The following is a 19,592-nucleotide window of genomic DNA, read 5'->3' on the forward strand; positions in this document are numbered from 1 at the left end:
AGCACTAGGCAGCCATGAGGAGTTTGCCTATTACTATTTTAACAAAGTACATACCCTCATTCTTTAGGCATTTATAATGTAGCGGTCTACTGTACATGTCTTGAATAGTGTTTAGAAATGCAAATAAAGCTGCCTTGTGCCATCTGCAAATATGAAGACAGGGCTTTTCATCCTTTCTGATTCTGACCTTTTGTGTGCTGTGTAGAACAGTTAATTACACATTTCCCATTATAGAGTGGCTTTAGCTGGGAGATCATTGTCCTTCCGGAGGGTAGCCAGATGGAACGGACTGTAGTTCTAAGAGATGACTGAGCTCCCAGCAGAATAAAGAAGTGCCTTTACTGCTGCTATTTGTGAAGGGAACAGCTTGTCGATCCAGGTCTGGGATTTTTCAGCAGCTCATCAACCTCCTCCTTTTTGTATACTGTTTTCAATTAGTTCTCAGGCTCAGAAAGAGAATTGGGGGAGGGGAGGTTTTACAGAATGGCTAAGAGGGAAATCAGTTTATTGTCCATCAGTTATTAGAAGGGTATGCCAGGCCCAGAAACGGATATTTGTCCTTTAAACACCTTGCTAGAAAAATCATATCTCAAAGTTACTAAAATCTAGACTTTCATTCTCTTGCCAGGTGGCTTCATCTTTCCTGAAGAATGGACAATTTCTGTGTTCCTAAACATATGAATACGATTTTCTTGGATAAGCTGTATTTGGCTGTAATTGATTTAGAAAAAGTAATTCTTGCTTTAAAGTTCTTCCTTCTAACCTCTATTAGGTTAGAAGAATAATAGTAATTCTTTCCCTTCTTTTCTTTTCCTACCCATGTCTTCCTTTTTTCCAGCAGCAAAACAGTGTGAGGCAATTAAAAATGTGATTAATAATTAATAGTTTCACTGGATAATGGCATGATGTAACTGGTCAAGTAATTAATGGGACTGTTAATTACACTGACTTTCACTTGGCAATGATTATTTTGAAGGAAGAAGGTTGGGTTTTGTTGGATGCAAACCTAGAAAATGGTAGAGATTCCCTAGAAAACAAGGAAGCTTTGGATAAAAGGTTCAGCTGGCACATGATAAACCGTATCAACAAGCTGTCATCATCAGTGTTCCTTTGTTAATGTACATATGAAGGATATTAATTCTGAATGTCATCTCTGTCAACCAAGTAGTTTGTTTGAGGTTGAGACACATCACAAATCAATACCACAGAAAACTGCTGTGATGCTCCTGAAAACAACTCTTTCACAGATCTGAGGTGGGTTTTGGTGGCCTAGTACATTGTGTTTAGGGACTATTCAACCGTACTGCTGAATATTTTGGTTTTTCTGTACTGCGTGGTAAAAAACTTCTTTGTGCAAGCAGTATATGGGAAGAAGAGGAAGGGTTTTGTTATTTAGCACTGGATGGAAACAGCAGCTCAGTTTGGTTGTGTCTCTAGAGGCTGCTTTACTATCCTGAACTTCATGTTTTCAGATCAAACATCCAAAAACCCGTGTCATGGTGCCTGTTTAGTCCTGGCAGATTGTAGTCTTCTAATCCTTATTTTTCTGTTTCATCTGCAGGTCTCGTGACCCGGGGAAGCTTTACAAAATTTTTTTGGCCAGTGTGGAATAAGAAGCCATGAGGGAAAGCCTAGGGTGGGAGGCAGGATGGCAGCTTTGTCCTGGGCCCTGCCTGTGTGTTTTGTCAGGGAGACAAACAGATCAGTGCATTAAGAGATCTTAAGAAGCCACGGACACCGCCCACTAAACATTTGGAACTGTTCTCTGTGTGAACATTTAAGAGCATGCAACTTTTGTGCAATCTACATTTTTTTATGGATTTTGCTGGGTGTGAGGGTGCCTATGTTCTGTGGACTGGCTGACTGTGGAGATGAAATCTCAGCTTGTGAAATGGAGTCAGCATATATGTTGTAGTAATAACTTTGATGTGTTATATTGCCTAATGTCTTCTAGTGTCTTTTATTTTGTTTTCATGTTTATCCTGTGGGGTTACGTTCCTTCATTTTAGTTCTCTTCTTTTGATCTTGTTCCCTGATTCTTGCAGTACTGGATAGCAGTGCTTGTGTTCTCTGCTCTAACAGGGAGTTTTCCTTGGTGCACTGTCTTGTCCTACACCTCCTGCTATGTTTATAGGAGCTTTTCTTAAGCAGAATCCTGTTTTTTTTGTGTTAGCCTGCAATTCCTACAATGTGAGTTTGCTAGAGACTGGCTGTGGTTGATGCTTTGTGACTTGATTCTACTATGAGACAGACCTCCTCTCTCCCCTCTCTTCAAGCACCTCCCTTGCACATTGCATCCTGCTCTTCTGTGAAGGTCTCCTATTATCTCTTGAAAACGTTTGATGGAGCATTTTACTATCAGAAAGATCAGTGCAAATCAAGATAGAAAGTGAAACATTAATTCTTCCCAGCAGGGAAAATGATATTCTTTGGTTTAGACTTAACCCACAAAGTTGCCCTTCCTCTGATACATTGTTCAGTCTTATTTAATGTTATTGCCTTGTTTTTGAGAGAATAATCTCATGGGGAAAGCAGTTTCTGTGTAAAAAGAGAAATGGGCACAGGGATTGCATTTTTTTTTTCCCTGCCTGCCCTCCTGAATTTGCTGTGCTGGGAAGCAATGTCTCTGGAAGCAGCACATATATTTTTGCATTAATTATTAGAGCAGAGAAGGTTATTAGCAACTAGGTCCACATAGCAGCACACAGAACTCAGCATTTTAGCTTGTTTTTGCTCTCACCTTTTGTACAGTTCAAGTACTGCCCATGGAGCCCATAACATTCAGCTTTTTATGTTGCAGCTGACCTAAATGGCCTTTCACCTGTATTGAATAGAGCTCTGTATGTTTGAGTCTGACCTTGCTGAGCTACACCACACCTCTTGGCTGAGCTGAGGCACCCACTGTCTGCACTGGCTTATGCAAATTATGGTTCCTGTCAAATTGTTGATTCTGACTTCGGCTCAGCACTTGTTGGACATCTCTGAGCTTTATGGGGGTGGTTGAAATGCTCTTGCTCCTACATGACAATCTCTTTGCTCCTGCTTAAGACATCTGTTAAGATTCCCTGTTATGAATTGGAAGTTGTTTTTGTTACTGGCATGTGTTGCTGTCAGCATCACTTTAATGCACCCATGACACAAATATTCAGAAGATTGAAAAGCAGTTTCTTTTCTGTACTGTACATGTGGACTTCATTCTGGCCTGGAGCCATCTTCAGGTGAGCAGCTTGTATGTCAGGTCTCAACTTACTCCTGGGGTTATTGCTGTAGCCCAGAAGCAAGGATTTCCATGTAAATCAAGTCTTCCTTCAGGGAGGAAACTCCTTTCTCTTGTTTTCAGTTTTGCTTTCAAGACTTCACAAAAAGGAACCTCAGTTTGCTGCATTGACTTCCACTCTCCTTAGCATGGATGAGACCAGCTGATGCTGCCATGAACTTTTTTAGTGGGTTCTATAATGAATTTTGTAAATCCTAGAGGTTGTTAATGCCTCCAGAAGAAGCACCTACACCTTCATCTCCTGTATGTATCTTGGTTTTTTAGAACTGGTGATGTTTGACTCTGTTGAAGTGGCCAAAATGCACTGCATAGCCAAAAGTGATTTACAGATCAGTCAAGTTCTGTCTGTGGCATCCTACCTAATACCTTGAGTTGTATCCCATAAAGATCCAGAAATTCCATGTAATGTAGGATGCAGTTCCAGGCTATAACATATCCAATCTGTCAGTATGGTCAGATGGCTTCAGGCTGCCCTGCTTACAGAAATTTGCTTGTGGATATTGCTCATCAATCTCTGCTGAGAAGCATGCAAGTATTATGGGATAGGAAATTTAAGGTGATATTATTAGCTGGGGGCTGACAAATCTCTTGCATTTTCCCACAAGGAAGAAGGCGGGCTGGATTATCCATCTTGAAGCATCTGACTGAGTTCTTGCTCACTGATGATGTGACAGATGATGTTTTGTCTCATTAAGAAGCTTCTTATTTATGTTGATTAACCCTATAAAAATGGATTTTGTCTTTCCAGTGTTTTCAGAGTGTCACTTCAGTTTACAGTTTTCAGTGTTGACTGATTAAAAAAAAATGAAGTGGGTGTCAAGGAGAAGAGCAGAATAAAATGCTTTTGTCACTTAAAGAAATGTTAAGATAAATATATGAAAGCAGAATCCATTTGCTGGATTAACGTGTTTGGAATTGTTTAATTGCCAAGTTTTCTGTACAATGTTTTTGTAATTAAACTTTGGAGCTCCTTGGTTTTTAAAAAGTTGATGTGCTTGTTTGACACTGCTTCATTAAAATTGTTCAACGTTGAATCCATTCTGATTCAATTTTAACTTCATTTTCATGGAAGAACTATTAGTACATTGATCTCTTGACAGAGATTTTGACAACTCCACGTTAACCTTTGAACAGGAATGTGCCTCTTCCACTTCTCCATCCTAAGTGGTGTCCTCTGAAAAAGCTAAAGGAATTTAGGTTATTACAGTGGTGAAAGCTTCAGAGTCTTTGGTTGTAGCTAATGGTTTTCAGGGCCCTTCCTCAACTAACTTAAAAATGTCATACCTCTCACTCAGCCCTTTTTTTACATCCTTGTCTTTCTTTACCCTCTCTAATTTCCTGTTGTAATTTTCTTTAAGAGCCTATCATAGCTATTGCTTCCCACTTGATTTTCTTTTCCCCTGCTAGATTTTTATCCTCTCTTTACCCACCTGCTGGCTGAGAATGGAGCAAACTGTAGCCTCATGACATTTATACTTGGTGTAGGTGCTCTGTGGAGTTTGAATGACTTCCTCCTCTCCTGATGCCCTTTCTGAGGTTACAGTGCTGTGAGCAGCCATGTCTTTATGTCACTTTTGTGGCCACACCTCACTATTTTGGTTACCAGATTAATGCCTGGTCTGTCTGTACCAACTGGCTTGGTACTGTCTTCTTCCTGGGACAGACTATATTGAGATTTAGAATGCTTTGGAGATTTTTTTAAACAAAAAAAAAAAATTGTGTAATGGTAAAGGTATTAAAAGTAGAAGGAACACAGGGGAAACCTGCATAGGAGAAGTAGCTGCCATGTGACACTGGCTGGTTTGGAGCTGGAGACAGGAACAGCACGACAGGTGCACACCCGGAGGAAAGAGTAAGAGCTAAACAGCAGTGAGTTCATAACAAGAGAAAAACCTAATTCCTTTCTAACCTGTGCTCCTGTTTGTGGCACCAGGAGCAGATGGTGGTAAATCATGCTCAATTTGAGACAATGTGGTGTAATACTTCTGTTGTTTGTTCCTGTTTGTTCCCCCATGTTTACTCTTTAGCTGGGCAATTGGAGTGATGATTAATTATCATCTAAGGGAAGCAGGGGGGATCTGAGGCTCTTAAGAGGAAGAGATCACTTCCCCTTTGCTCAGGCAGGTTCCTGTTGATAATGTGGAATGTTGGATTCATTTGGAATCTTAAATTGGGTCTTTTTAACCTTCTGTTTCATTTCAGTTGAATCCTTCAGTCAGGAGTACATTGATGCCTCTTCTTTACTTTCACCATAGAATCTTTCTGCTTGTGAACTATGAAGAGTTTTGCTGCTTCTTTCTCCTTCATTGCTGATAGTATTGAGGTTTTTTTAAACTTTTTTAAAAATACATTCATGATTTGCTACCTTAATTGCAAAATCTCTGGATTTTGTAAGAACTGTACCATTTTGGTGTGTGGTGAGGTATCCACATCCATTATGTAATACAAGGCATAGCATTTATACAAACTGATTTATGGGTTTTATTAGTTAACCTGTAATTCTTATGCTGTGGAGGTTTGGGGTATTTTGCTATTTACTGTGCAAATACTAATGGTTTGTGAGTCTGAAAATGTAAAAATACAAGTTATTCTAAGATGTAAGGTAGTTGTAAGTCTCTGCTGTCTCTTCCTGTTGATGAAATAGCTCCTCTCCTAAAGTTGTTAAATATTCTGTTTACTGAATGGTCATGCATACTCTGAAGGTAAAAGGCATTCTCACTTTTCTCTAGAAATATGTCTGTGCATTGAAGTCCATGTGGTCTTTTTGTTTATAAATTTGGATTGCAAGAACTTAATGAAAAAGAGTTCTGCCTGTCCAAATCCTTGGTTGGTAGATACCATCTGGTTTCCTTAAATTGAGTGGAACAGTGTTACATCCACTGAATACCTGACTGGCTGGAAATCAGAGTTCTAGTTTTTCTTTTGAAGCAATAGCCCTGTGGGATTTCTTTCTATCTCTTATTGGCAGTTCTAGTTTTATTAAATCTGTTCTAGTGTTAATCAAGAGAGAATTCCCTCATCTAATTTATTTGAAATACTGCTTAAGCCCAAGACACTTGCAATGAAATCCCCAGCTGAAATTCAAGGCCTATAAACACAGTTTCAACCCCTCACCCTTCAAAATGGGTGTTAACAACTGTATCAGTATTTTGATTCTTCTCAGAGGAAGTTTCTTTTCCTCAATAACACTTCAAATTCCTGTCTATGCTGGTTTTGTGTCTTGAATATTGGAGGAAGAGAAGTAAACTGTTTGGGCTGGGGCAGATTAGCAGGAAGTTTATCAAAAATACAGCAGGATGGCTGAGTCCAGGAGAGTGAAAAGCTCTGGAAAATTAATCTAACGCCCTTCCTGGAAAGGACTGTGGTGCTTTTAGGATGCATGTTGTACATGCAGCACAACACAGGCTGCATTCTTTGTGTTTAATGACTGGTTATGGAGAGTGTTGCTATTGTCATCCAAAGATTTCAGTTCTCTTAAATTGCTTTTACCCAAGCAAAGCATCTGCTCCTGTAAAAGGAGTAATTGCTGTATAGTGGTATGTGGCTTTCAGGCACATGTATGAGCTCCATGTGCAGGAGGAAGGGTTTAAATTTCCTTTTGCTTACTGGTATTAATGATGAGTGGCTCAGGCGTATGTAAATGTACAGTGATAAATTCTGTTTACAATCTTTTTTTTTTTTTTCATGATGAAGGTGGCAAGAATGGCTTTCTATCTTCACCCCGTTAAAAATCTGTGGAGGAACTTTGTAGGATAAGGACAGAAGAAGAGGATACGAGAATAGAATTTGCCTTTATTCCTTGAGGTTAATGTTCACTTACTACCAGAACAGAAATGGTTGAGTTTTCATCATCAGTAAGTTTGAATTCAGACCTGCAAATTCCATACATTCTTGAAGTGCTTTTGAAGAGGAAAAGTAGAAAATGTGAAAATGAAATTCCAGCTGCACCCTAGTTTGAGGACATCACAGTTGAGTGGTAAATGTGCATTTCCAGATATCTTAAATCTCTATCCACTTAAGCAGTTTCCTCCTGGAGGGGGGAGCAGTGACCTTCTGATGATCCATCTTGATATCTTGGAATGAGAATGAGAAAGCTTGGAAGTGAAAGCCAGAGCCAGAGCTCCTGCATTTGAAAATTTAAGTCAATTCCCTGGTTTTGTTCTACGCAGATGGCAGTATCTTAGGGTTTTGGTATCTGTTGTTTTAATAGATTCTTGTCTTTATTTCATACAGCTACATTGTTCTTTTCCTACCACTTTTTGAGAGCTGGTCAGGGTGGAAGTGGTTCAGCAAGTATTGCCATGTTACAGACAGCAGCATAGAAAACATGACCTGAGTTAGCTTGTCTTTAAGGTCATTGTTCTGACAGCAAGGAGTGGCTGTGATAAAGATTTCTGGTTGGCTAAAGCTCTCTCTGTGTGTTGGCAAAATCAGCACGGCTGACTTGGAGCTAGCAGGAGCTGTGAATACATAAATCCATAGAATGGAAGCTTTGCAGCTGTTGGTATTTACACAGTACCATGTCTTTGCAGAGCTGATTTTGTTCTGGAAGCCTGCAGCAGCTTCACACTTCATCAGCCCCACCAGCTCTCAGGTGTACAGCAAGGAGGGAGCTGCTTCTCCATGGTCTTACTCCAGCCAGGAGCACCCCCGCCCAACCCTGAGCTTCACTAGTGCATCCAAATACTAAAAAACTACACAGCTTTTGGTGGTTGTAGAAAGTTTTCTGTATTTTGTGAACTGGCTTAGCTCCTGTAGAAGTCTGGCAAGCACTAGGGTTTTTGTTAAGTGAGCAAGAGCTTCAGAAGGGAGAGGAAGAGAAGCAGGAGCTCCCCTCTGGGGTATATCCTGCTTGCACTTTGGCTCCCAGTTTCATGAAAGTGCACACTGAATTTATGTGAGAGCAGAGACTGTAGAGAATTATCTCCTTTTCAGCACCTAGGGCTGTCAGTAAATACATGACAATCAAAATATAGCTCCTGGTTTCATGCTGTTACCCTTATCTGTATGTCTTCCTGTCCTCCTTTTTTTCCCCTCTCTTGTCCTCTTCCTTTGTGCTGAACTGTTTCAGCTTAAAACCAGCTAAAATTTACTTAGGTGGCTCCACCAAGAAAGATTTTTCCTATCAAGTCTTTTTTATGAATGTCACTGGAATGTCACTGTCCAGTGGATTTAGAAGGGGCTCACAACTACTGCAACTGAAGTATTAAGAAAAGGCAAAATTATGGAAATAAGTATTTTAAATTATCTTATCTTTTGAGAAATGGGGACAACAAGTCAGCCCAGCAACAGTGCTCTTCTCTTTGGTACCATTTTCCAAGCCAGATACTGACAAAACAAACTGAAGGGATAAAATGAAGGCTGCTTAATCTGGGGGCGGGGCATGAGGGGCAAGATCACATTACTGATAAAAGAAAATATGTAAAATTACAAATTCCAGGCTTTCTCCCTTGGGGTGTGTGTTCAACTGTAGAAAGAATGTTTATGGAAGAGCACATTGTGCTGTTTAAGCATGCTTCAAAGAACAAATCCTTTCCTACCTTGTAGAAATGCATCTCAGCTTTTTTCTTTCTTGCAGAGCATAAGTCAGTAGAAGTGATGTATGTCACCCATGGGCCAGTTTTGTACAGGGGTAGCTTAATCTGGGCACGTCCTTACCTTAGATTGGAAGTCTGTTGTATTTAATGGGGTGTTAACTCAGTTTATTCCCTGGGATTTCTGCAGTAATTTTATTGCCTGCAAAAGGAGCAATTTGAAGCCAGATGAAGTGAAGGTATGCTCTGTACTGTACCTGCTGAGCTTGGCAATGATGCCTGGACACGCTTACCTTACTCTGGTGTTTCTGTTTTCTTCATCACATCTCTTGCATCTATTTTCCTGGTAGTCCTGCTTTGAGTTTGAGGGTTATCTCCCTCATCTCCCATTCTGAGGAAATAGATCCACAGGCACTGCATTTGGTCTGTTCCCAAGTCTGTGTCAAATGTTCTTGGCAGTAAAGGCAAGCTTAAGAATAATGGATTCTGAAGTCAGATTTTACAAATGAGGCTGTTTGGTAGTTGAGTTCAGTGATACTGCAGCAGAACTTAGAGTGAATTATAGTCCAAGACATTTATAATGTTAAAGAAATGGGTTCCTCTAATGCTGAAGCACTAACAGAACAAAGAGGAAAAATCAAAGACAAAGATAAAAAATCATCTTAAAGTGGACAAACTGTGCAGGATGACAGACTTTTATAAAGGCTTCTGTCAGATGTGGCTGTTTTGTGAGGGAGGATGGTATAGATCAGCACTGATGCCTTGGGACACAAAGCTCAATTGTTCAGTCCTCTTACACAGGTGGTCTTACAACTCACATGTGATAAAAGCACAGACAACAGTTTCATGAACATTAGTAAGCATTTGGTTGTTAAATTACTGAGCAGTATGTGTTTAGTGTGAATGAGAGACACGATGTCACTCATGCCTGGTGTTTTGGAGAGCAGACTGCAGTAACCATCAAATTCTTCTGAAGCATAACTTTAGCCTGAACTAATAGGAAATATCAGGTTGGTTTGTCTCAGTTGAGTTTGTTGTGATGTGGTTTTGATATATTTATCTAGTAGGAAACACTTCACAATTAGATCAACTGTTTTCTAAAGCCAAAGCTTCAGTGGAAAGTTTTTGGCCCCCATGAAATTAATGAAAATTTAATTATTGACTTTGCTGGAGCCAGGATTTCATCTGCAGTCTTCAGCAGTTATATATGTGGTTCTGGATTATCAGTCCATATGGAAGCTGAAACTGTGTCTCCAGCTTTTCCTAGACTCATCCAGTGTCTGTAATCCTGCAGCTTCACAGAGGAATCTGCGTGGGGGTTCTTCCTAAAGAAAGTCCAAGAGGAACTCCTGCAATCTATTACCAGGCTGACAAAGCATATGTTTCTTCAGCTAAAATAGCAGTGCTCTTTCACGTATAATGGGGTCACTGTTTCTCTGCTGAGTTTCTCTACTTACTAGCTGAGCTCCAATTTGATGATGAAATATCAGCACTTGAAAACCTAGCAGTGAGAGGGCTTCACATCACCAAAATGTCAGTCCTGTCACTTAAAGAAACACTTCTGTTGCCTTCTGTCACTGCTGCTACTTTTTCTTTATGATAGGAAATTTCAGTTGGATTCCCAAGTTCTCCACTAGCAATTTCTCTCAATCCAGTATTTCACCACCATGGGCAAATGCAATGAAGGCATTTTCAGGGTGGGGTGGGAGGGCTAAGCCTGGATCCAGAGGATCTGGGTTGGTTTTCCAGGCTCTGTGTAACAGATCTTATTTGTGCTTCATGGTCCAGTCATCAAATTAGTGAGAAATACTCAGTTCATTGATAATGATGTTAAAAGAACTGATGGAGACAAAGTTCTTGGGCAGTGGGATGTTTTTGGTCTGCTTCAGTTCTTCATTGTGCAAATGAAAAGAGAAAACATCATCCTTTTAGACAGAGCTGCCTATAAAAGGGGCTGTGTCTAAGCCTGTGTGTCCCGAACTACCACTGTGACCTGAACAGGAATTCATAGGCTTTGTTCTGTTAATTCATCTACCTCCACTAATAGTTTTGGACACGATTAAAAGGATTTGGGGTTGGAAATAGTAATTTCTTTTTGGCTTTTTAGTTATTATTTAAAGTAGACTTGTGATTTTTTTTTTTCTGCTTGAGTTGTACTGGCTGAAATAGTGCAAATCTTGCAGTTGAATCTTATTTTCATTATTCTTTCTCAAGCTCTGACCTTTAAGAACACAAGTGGAACTGGTATCCATACACGGAGGTAGCAAAGGTCTTGTGTAGCCTTCTGAACACAGTCCTGTTTTGTTTGCATGACAGAGTAGTCAGAAAATGTATCAGGAAAGAATAATGGATAAGAGAAAATGAATGACATGACTGAGTGCAGTAGCCAGAAATAACCTCCTGCCTGGGCTTGTTTTATTTGCCAGAAATTACCAATATAATGGAAATGTGATTTTACACCATCTTTAACCATAAGGGTGTACTCTGCCTAGACATACATATTTGACATATTTATGTCAAAATTCTTAATTTTGGTGTGGATACATTAATAAAATTATCCAATATAAAAATCAGTGGCCATATAGCCTTACATAATTTAACTGTGTCAGTTTAAAAGCTGTTTATATGGCATACTAATGAGCACTGTCTGGGTTTGATGTCTACAGACAAGACTGTGCATAGTAAATAATAACCATTGCTAAAAATTTGTTTCTCAGGGTCCTAAATTCACCAGTCTCCACAATCTATATTTTCTCTTCATGGGCTACTTAATTTCTCCTGAATTTCAGTCTTGTTCCTCACTTGAGTCAGTATGAAATGTGTTTCTACTGAGTTTTTTTTGAGATTTAGAACAAATGACAGGCTTAGGTCAATCCCAAGGGGTTTGACTGGGGAGGGAAGAACACTGAAGCGTTCTTCAGCTAAAGAAATCTTGTTTTATTATCCCAGTCTGATGTTTGAAGAAGAGAACAGATCAGATTTGGGCTTTACTGGTAGATTACTAGAACTACTAGAGCTGGCTAGGTTGCTGCCCTATAGGGAAAGGTTCCTGTCAACTCCAGATCTCCCAAGAGACATAATTTGCTGCCATAATTTGCTGAGCTGGTGTGATGAGAAGGTTCAGAGGTAGTGTCAGTCTGGATGGTTCATTAGTTTAAATGGCTGGTGTTGGGAGGTGTGTTCTCAAGCAAAGGCTTCTATATATAAAATAGTCTTGTGAAGTTTTCATCTTATGAATATTCACTTGTTGAATTTACATTTTGTTTTTCATCTGTGAGCTCCTAGAACAGGGCCTTTCACAGAGGACAGTCTTCCCATCTGTCTGAATAAATTGACAGAAAGTTTTTGCAAAAACTCTCCCTTGTTTAACATGTCCATGCCCTCCAGGTAGTTTCTTTCAGAACACTTCGAAGTCACAGCCATTGTCACATGCAAGCTTGAACAATCTAAAACGAGCAAAAGTTTGATCTGTGCACTCTTGAATACATTGGTGGAGGTACAGGTGGAACACAGGAATAGAGTTTTGCCCCAAGAGACTAAAGCAGTCCAGGCAGAGCTCTCAGCACAGAAAGTTCTTGGTGAAGTTAGGAGAGAGCAAACACATCTGTCCCATACCTGTGGGGCATTTGGAGTGGTGTTGGGAGCTGCAGGGATCAGCTGGGATGGGCTTTCAGCAGTGCTTGCAGAGACACACCTGTGGTTCATGACCTTCTGAGCCCGTTATCTACGGCTGTCACTCCTCTGCTTTCCTGTGCATTGCAATCACAGGAAGAGGAGTGAAATACATAAATAAGGGGATGCATTTCTCAATACTCTTGGGTGCTTGATTGCTTCTAGGCTGTGGGTTTTGTTACTTTGTTCTCATTCACATTTCTTTTTCAACTACATATCAAGTTTTTTCCTGATCCAGCTTCATATGGTGGCTAATGGAACAAAATGGAGGCAACTACTCCAAAAACAGGCTTTTAGCTAGTAGATTCTAATTAAAGCAACCCTTTTTATTTTTCAGAGAAGAAAAAAAAATCCTTCCAAGGGCTCACTTTCTTTGTATCAGATGAATATATATGCAATAATTTCTCAGCCTGATGGAGACAGAAGTTGAAATATGCTTGGAGCAGTTATAGTCAACCATATGTAAGTGCTGGCATTACCTGGAGCTTATTTCTCCCACAAGGTGATATTTCTACCATGCTAATCTTGCTGCTTCCTGCTGTAGGCAGTATTAGGGAGAATGTGTCAGAAAATTTGTCAAAATGGCTTTTTCTCAGAAGATTCCATTTTAGTTATGCCCATGGGGAGGGGGAAAAAAAAAAAAAGAAGCATAGATTTAGTTGAAAATTCATAGTTCTGTGGTTTGACCAGCATGAGTTTTAGGGCAAGTCCATATGCCCAACTGCAGAAGCTCCTGTATTTACAAATTCTGCTTACAGGCTCTCCAGGGAGGTGGTTTCTTTGATCTTGTCTGCTTTTTCCATGTGCTTGGTTGCTTAAACAGATGGAGGTGAGATTTTCTCTGCTTCCAGGAATAAAACCCCAAACTCCACACTTCCAAACACGATTAAAATTAACCAATTAAATTTCACGTGTGTGGTAGGTTCTCAGTGGCCAAAGCTAAGTGGAACTGTGAAAGGGTGTAGCTAAGCTGCCTTGATAGGACATGGACTGCTCATTGTGCTGGCTGGATCTCATCTGGTGGTGGGGGAATTACCTTATCTCTAAACCTCATCTCCCTTCCAAATCCATCCTAATGTCAGACTGAGAACTCAGTGCTTAGGAGAACAAAGGCACATCACAAATGCAGCTTCCACTCCAAGTGCCAGGAGCAGGGGGTTTTTTTAATCTTCCTTCTGTATTAGTGAATCTGCTTAATAAGGCTTCCCAAGGTAAGTCATTGGCTGATCCCCAGCCATCCTCAGGAAAGGTGATGGAAGGAACGAATTGCAGCTCATACACAGTAGCCTCAAGACCTGATGAAAAGACGTGGTGGGTAAGTGTGCAGGAGGCTCAGTACATGAGAATCTCTGATTTTCTTCCCTCTGTAACTGTCTGTGTGCTTCAGAACCACTTTTCATAATACCCTTCCCTTCCTGTCTTAAAGACCAAACAGCCTCTTACTCCTCATTTGGAGTGTTTAGGCTCTCTATTCATGGAGAACCATTCCCTAGCATTCCCTACCGAGCCTGAAAATCCTTCCTGTCCAACATTTAAAAAAAAAAAAAAATCCTTTCTCTGTCGGTCCCCTTCCTGCTGGTCCCCTGTATCTGAGAGACTCGAAGGCTGTAAGTGATGCTGTTTGCCTCTGAGTCAGAGAGGCTTTTAAATCTGAGTGTAAAATGAGCCTCCTCCAGCAGTAAACAGCTGATCATACACCTCCTTTGAAGTTCCCATTTAAATAACCTCCAGGGCCTTACTAATGCGGGAAGCCAGCAAGAGGAAGTAATTCCCTCCCCTCCTCTCCGAAGCAGGGAAAATGAATTCCCTGGCAGAGGAGGGACACTGGTTTTCAGGGTACTGCAGAGGAGATGAACAGCTCTCATTTGCAGCTTAGTTAGTGAGTCAGCACATATTCATTCATGGGCACAATTTATTAACCCATGAACACTACAGATGATGGTGTTATCACTGTCATAAAGTAATTTTAATTTGTTATGTAATTTATAAGGTAGCTGCTGCATTAAAGGGAAGCCTGTATCTGCTCATGTGTCCAGGTCCTGGTGTGATGCTAGGACAGGAAGAGGATCAGGGAAGCAAAAGGGAGGGGTCCTGGCGGGTCGACGGGAGCTGATCTTGTTGCAGATGGTTTTATTGCTGATTCCCCACCCCTGTGGGACGTTCCTGGTGCTGCTGCTTCATTTAAAGGTGGCTGTGTGTTTTCAGGCCTCCAGCTCTACATGTCAGCTGGTGCTTGGTTTTTTCCTGAAGGTGAACAGACACAAAGCAGGAGCACAAATGAGTTTGTGTGACATCTGCCAGCACTGGAGGGGTGTTCAGTGGTGTGTTGGAAAGGAGAATGTCCTGTGCTAGGTGGGATCCTGTGATGTTTGCTGTCAGTATTTTATATTCTTGAGATTATATTAGGGTCTTCTCTATGGACTGATGTCATGCAGCTGCCAAATGTGAGAGTACAGTAAAATCTTTTGGGCCTTTGTAGTTACTGTGTGCTGCAATGATTTAATGGGACAGCTTTCTAGTGAGACAGCAGGCTTGCCCGTTACTGGAAGGGCTGGGAACTGAGTAACATGATGAAGTAACATTCCTACTTGCCTGGATATTACCTGTTTGCCAGGTAGGTTAACCAGTCAAAACCTAAACAAGTTCACTCCTTTGTTAAGTGATTTATTAAATAGTAAAATTTATTCAAATAATTAAATAGATTTTACTAGTGTACCATCTTAACTAGAGAATGCCCTAAAGACACCTTAAGTAAGTCTGAAGGTAACCAAGCTGCCTAAGGTTGGTTTCTCCTTGGCTCAGAGGTGCAGTACTCACAGATCCCTACATTTTCAGACTGCTCTTAAACAAGTGTTTGGGTCTTATCTTCCACAAGGAGAAATATGTGCTTGCCTGAACATGCTATTAGTCAGTCCTTGGCCTGACGGAAAGTGTAGAGAGTTCCAAGGCAATTATACCTGTGCTAATCATAATTTGCTCCTTAATCTAGGAGTATCTGCCTCTATGTCCGTGTTTATGCTAAGTTGCTGAACAATTTGATTAGGTGCTTTGAATAAACCTTGTAATTATGCCACAGATACTCCTGATGCATTATGTTATTTTTATTATCTAAGTTATCACTGCCCATTGTTGTAGCACGGTAACAGAGGCTGCTATTAGAGCTGAAGCTCAATTGTGCTAAATATTGCACAGACCTATAGTCAGCTGCAATCTTTGTCCTGGAGGACTTACAGCTTGGCTGTACTATTGTGCATCAGCCCATTAGAGCGCCCTGAGAGGCATTACTGCCCCAAATAGTTCCATGGGTTCTGTAATGGAAATGGCCTTGCAGACCTTTTAACCTGTGAAGGCAGCAGTGTTCCTGAATTCAGCTTTGTCCGTGCTCTTCCATCATTATCAGTGCTTGTTGGACAGAATTTTGGGAAATGATAGTTTCAAATGTGATTGGAACTAGCCAATTCTGATTTCTCAGTGATTCTTCCTGAGGGTGGAAGAGTAGGGCCAGGCCATTCTCTTTCATGTCCCTACCATGGATTTCTGTTTTGTCAAAAGCATTACAATGCAAGCTAAATTCTTTCCCAGCTGTTTTGTACTTTGCCAGATTTCCCTGACCTTGTGCCAATCAATGATAAATTGCACAAGTCCCTATTGAAAACACTGCAGAAGCCAGAGGAATGCCAGCCTCACTGTGTAGAACATTAAGTCAAAATATTTTAAGCCTAAGACTGATGGGTATGATTCTTCTATTTCAATCTGCTCCTTCAGATTAAAAAGCTGCTAAAAGCTTCAGCTTGTCTTGATGCATCTGCTGCTTCAAGACCAATGAATGGCATGTCCAGGACTGGAGGCTGTGGGTAGGAGGATGATATTTTGTGATAAATGTACCTGATGGTGTTTTATGTTCACAAAGTTTTTTGAAAGCCTTCTACAGCAAATGATCAATCTGTTAGAGAGAATACTGAAAGAGCATCTAACACTCCTTTGACTGTGAGGAATAAGTAATGTCTAAAAAGACCACAGACCTCCATCCTATGCAAAGTTATGTCACTTTTTGGTTACGTTCCCGTCTCGCCTTGCCCTCCGTGGTGCTGTTACTGTGAGATTCATTATAACTGCAGGATATTATTTTGTAGTATTTTATGTATTGGCTCTCTTACTAATTCACTATCCCCTTTTTACAGTTTTGTGGCTAAAAGATTAAATCTGCAAAGCATTTATATGAAAAAACATAAAATGACAGATTATTGTTATTTTTCACTTGCTTTTTGCATTAAATTCTCAGTGTCAGAGTTTCAGTGAGCCAGATTCTGTGGTAATGGGAATCAGTGGTGGTGGAGTTGATTGATTTGAATGTATTGGTATAAGAATATGGGAATTTTCTGAGTAAGCTGGAAGGAGAGAATTGTGCTCAGAGACATAGCTGGTAGAGCCAGTCTGTAAAACCTTTGAAATGATGAAAAGGCATAAATATCAGACTTCTTCCTGTTAGACTACTGTGATCTGTCACAGCACCAGTGGTAGAAGGAGGAGAGGTGCAGAGGCTACAAAAGGCAGCTCATATTTCTGGAAGTGGCTGGTGGGATTTAGAACTGGTTTTAGCTCACATGAAATTTTGGGACTGAGGCCAAGCTCTATTTCCGTAATTTGAGGTTGACCCATGGCTAGGATTAAGGGCTTGAATTCGATTTGCTTTAAATCTGAGGCTGAACTTGGTTGACACCTGCTGGTTGGGATTTTAAGAAATCAAAGGAAGCTTCATTGACTGACATGAAATTCTGTTTTCAAATACTAGTGAGAAATCAAATACTTTTCAGCCATTTTCCAACAACAAAATGAGAACTCAAACTGGTGATGCTTAGGTCTGACCTGAGCACCCTCATTTCTCTTGTTTAAGAAGCTGGAGCTGGCAGAGAAGAGAGAAAAGACGTCTGGCAAATAGACATTCAATTGGCTTAATATAGGGACTATTTTGCTGCAGTGTAACTGGGGTTCTTATTAAGAATCTGATGGCACTTCTAAACAAGGAGAGCTGCTCCCTTGGTGGGGGCAATCTCCAATCATATGCCAACATTGCTTTTGACATATTTATGACTCCAATAAAATCTCCCATCTGGTATATTTTAAAATAAAATTGAAAATTTATCACTTTGCTTTAGTTGGTTTGTCGTTCTCCCTGAGAGAAGATAGCCAGGCTGAGATTATTGCATTGGCAGCCTGTCAGCTGAGGTTAGGCTGAGGTGTGATTTAAATTTCAATACTTTCCACATTACAGCTGTCTGGGGTGGGGAAATTACAAGGAGAAAAGCAGAGAGTCTGTTATTTTTATTCATTAGTCTCTCCTGATTTGTTTTGTTTTTCTTTTGGTTTGTTCTGCTTACCACATAGAACACTTGGAGAAAAAGATACTCCCCATTTTTCTGGGTTTCCACAACTTTTGCTTGGTCAGAGTTGTTCAGGAGGGACAAGGCAGACCCCAGGTTATGTCTGTCTTTCTGTGGCTGTGCCATCAGGCTGGGCTGCGACAGCAGGACCAGATCCTTCTCCATGTGGGGTACTGTGCAAGTTTGTAGCATTTAGAGAGACTGCAACTTCTGGCAGAGATGTGCTGATTTCCATTTCCCTGACAAAGGACCAAAGGAGATATGTGGAAGGCATTTTGTTTCACTGAATATGGACAGCTATATCTAAACAAGTCTAGATTTCATCACATCAGAGAGAAATGTACGTTTCTGGAAGGAGAAGCAAACATGCTGTGGATGTGCCTTTCTCTTTCTAAGCTTCTATGGTGGGGTTAGGTTGGTTACTTCTAAACAATGCTCAATAGATGTAATGAATCATCCGCCTCAGGATTTCTTTGGGGGTCCATGGCTGGAGTAGGTTTGGAATGTGGAGCAGCTGAAGCTGAGTCTGGTGTTCAAGCTGCAAGCCAGAATCTCTCTCAGTGGGTCACTGGGATTTCCCATTTAGCCTGTAGTGGGCAGAAACTGTGGAACAGGAGTGTTTTGTCTGTATGCAAACCTCTCTGAAGTGGAAGGCTGTCTGTAGGCCTCAGGCAGGCAGCAGAGTGTTCTGCCTCCTGCTTTTGATTTATGCTGGAGTCACGCCTGGCTGGCTGCTCTGGCATTGCCCACTGATGCGTTTGATTAGGTGCATTTGTTTCTGTTTAGGTACTCGATAGTCTGACTGTAAAATTATCAGAGGTCTTATCTGGGCAATAAAAGAGAGTAAAATGCCTTTATCCTCCACCTCCAACAGCTGCTTTGTTGCTCGGGTTGTGGCTGGCGCTGTAGTGGAACCAGTGGCTGCCCTCCACTGCAGCTGTAGAGGTAGTAAGGTAAGAGGGCACAGGGCTAATTGAGATGCCCATGTGAGGGTTGCAGTAGTTTACCCTCCATAAAATTGAATTCTTGGGTCCCCTAGACAGAGGAAAAAAATGGGAGAATTACCAATGAATCTCCAAATGGATTTTGGCTGCAACAGGGCAGTCCAGACACAGTAGCTTATATAGTTCTAAGATGGCTCTGGGGAATTACAACAGCAGTGAAGGTGCTTACTCTGGGAGAAGATTAAATTCTGCTCATGAACTGTAGGCATTGAACATGTGGGGCCAGCTATGACCTCAGCCCCACTCCTCTGTGTGCTGTGCTCTGAACTGCAGAGCGAAATGCAGCCCCCAGTGCCTTAGAATTATTAACTGCAGCCTGCATTTGAGACTTAGGAATTATTTTCTGTGGAGCACATATATAACACTTATGTGCATGAGTTGGGTATTTGTGTCGTGTGTTCCTCATTTCTAAAGTGTGCATTTTTGACTCCTTATTATGTGTGACGGGCTTTTGTTCTTCTGATACATATTTGTGCGGGTGAGTGTATGGTTAAGGGTCTGCCTGTGTGCATTTGAGCACAATGTAAGTGTATGGAGAAGTCTTCTGGGAATACTGTGTTTGTTTATGATGGTGTGCTTTCTCCAGTGTACATTCCGTGCACATACAGTGCCTGTGTGTGTGGCATTTCATTTGATTGTTCTCTTTTCCTGTTTTCTGGGCTGAACAATTAAGGGTGTTTTTTTGAGTGCATCAGATGTATTATTTCCTTTCACAGCAATTGTA

The 19,592-nt window shown here is 40.9% G+C and overlaps 1 protein-coding gene across 50 annotated transcripts in view; it reads left to right on the forward strand.

Annotated features, from left to right (window-relative positions):
- The window catches only part of HMG20A (high mobility group 20A), a 177,249-nt gene that overhangs the window by 34,616 nt on the left and 123,041 nt on the right, over nt 1-19,592 (forward strand). For 32 of the 50 annotated variants that reach the window (XM_086849386.1, XM_086849388.1, XM_086849385.1 and 29 more), the window contains one exon: nt 1,562-4,315. The exons of 10 other annotated variants lie outside the window; for them this stretch is intronic. The gene's annotated coding sequence lies outside the window, so the exon portion shown is untranslated. Of the gene's footprint in view, nt 1-1,561; nt 4,316-12,820; nt 12,946-19,592 lie in introns of those variants that run through there. 8 more of the 50 variants (XR_015275897.1, XR_015275893.1, XR_015275894.1 and 5 more) reach the window with 1 other exon arrangement.

This window comes from Cyanistes caeruleus, chromosome 13 (genome assembly GCF_971803275.1).
Source record: "Cyanistes caeruleus chromosome 13, bCyaCae1.hap1.1, whole genome shotgun sequence".
NCBI lineage: Eukaryota > Metazoa > Chordata > Aves > Passeriformes > Paridae > Cyanistes > Cyanistes caeruleus.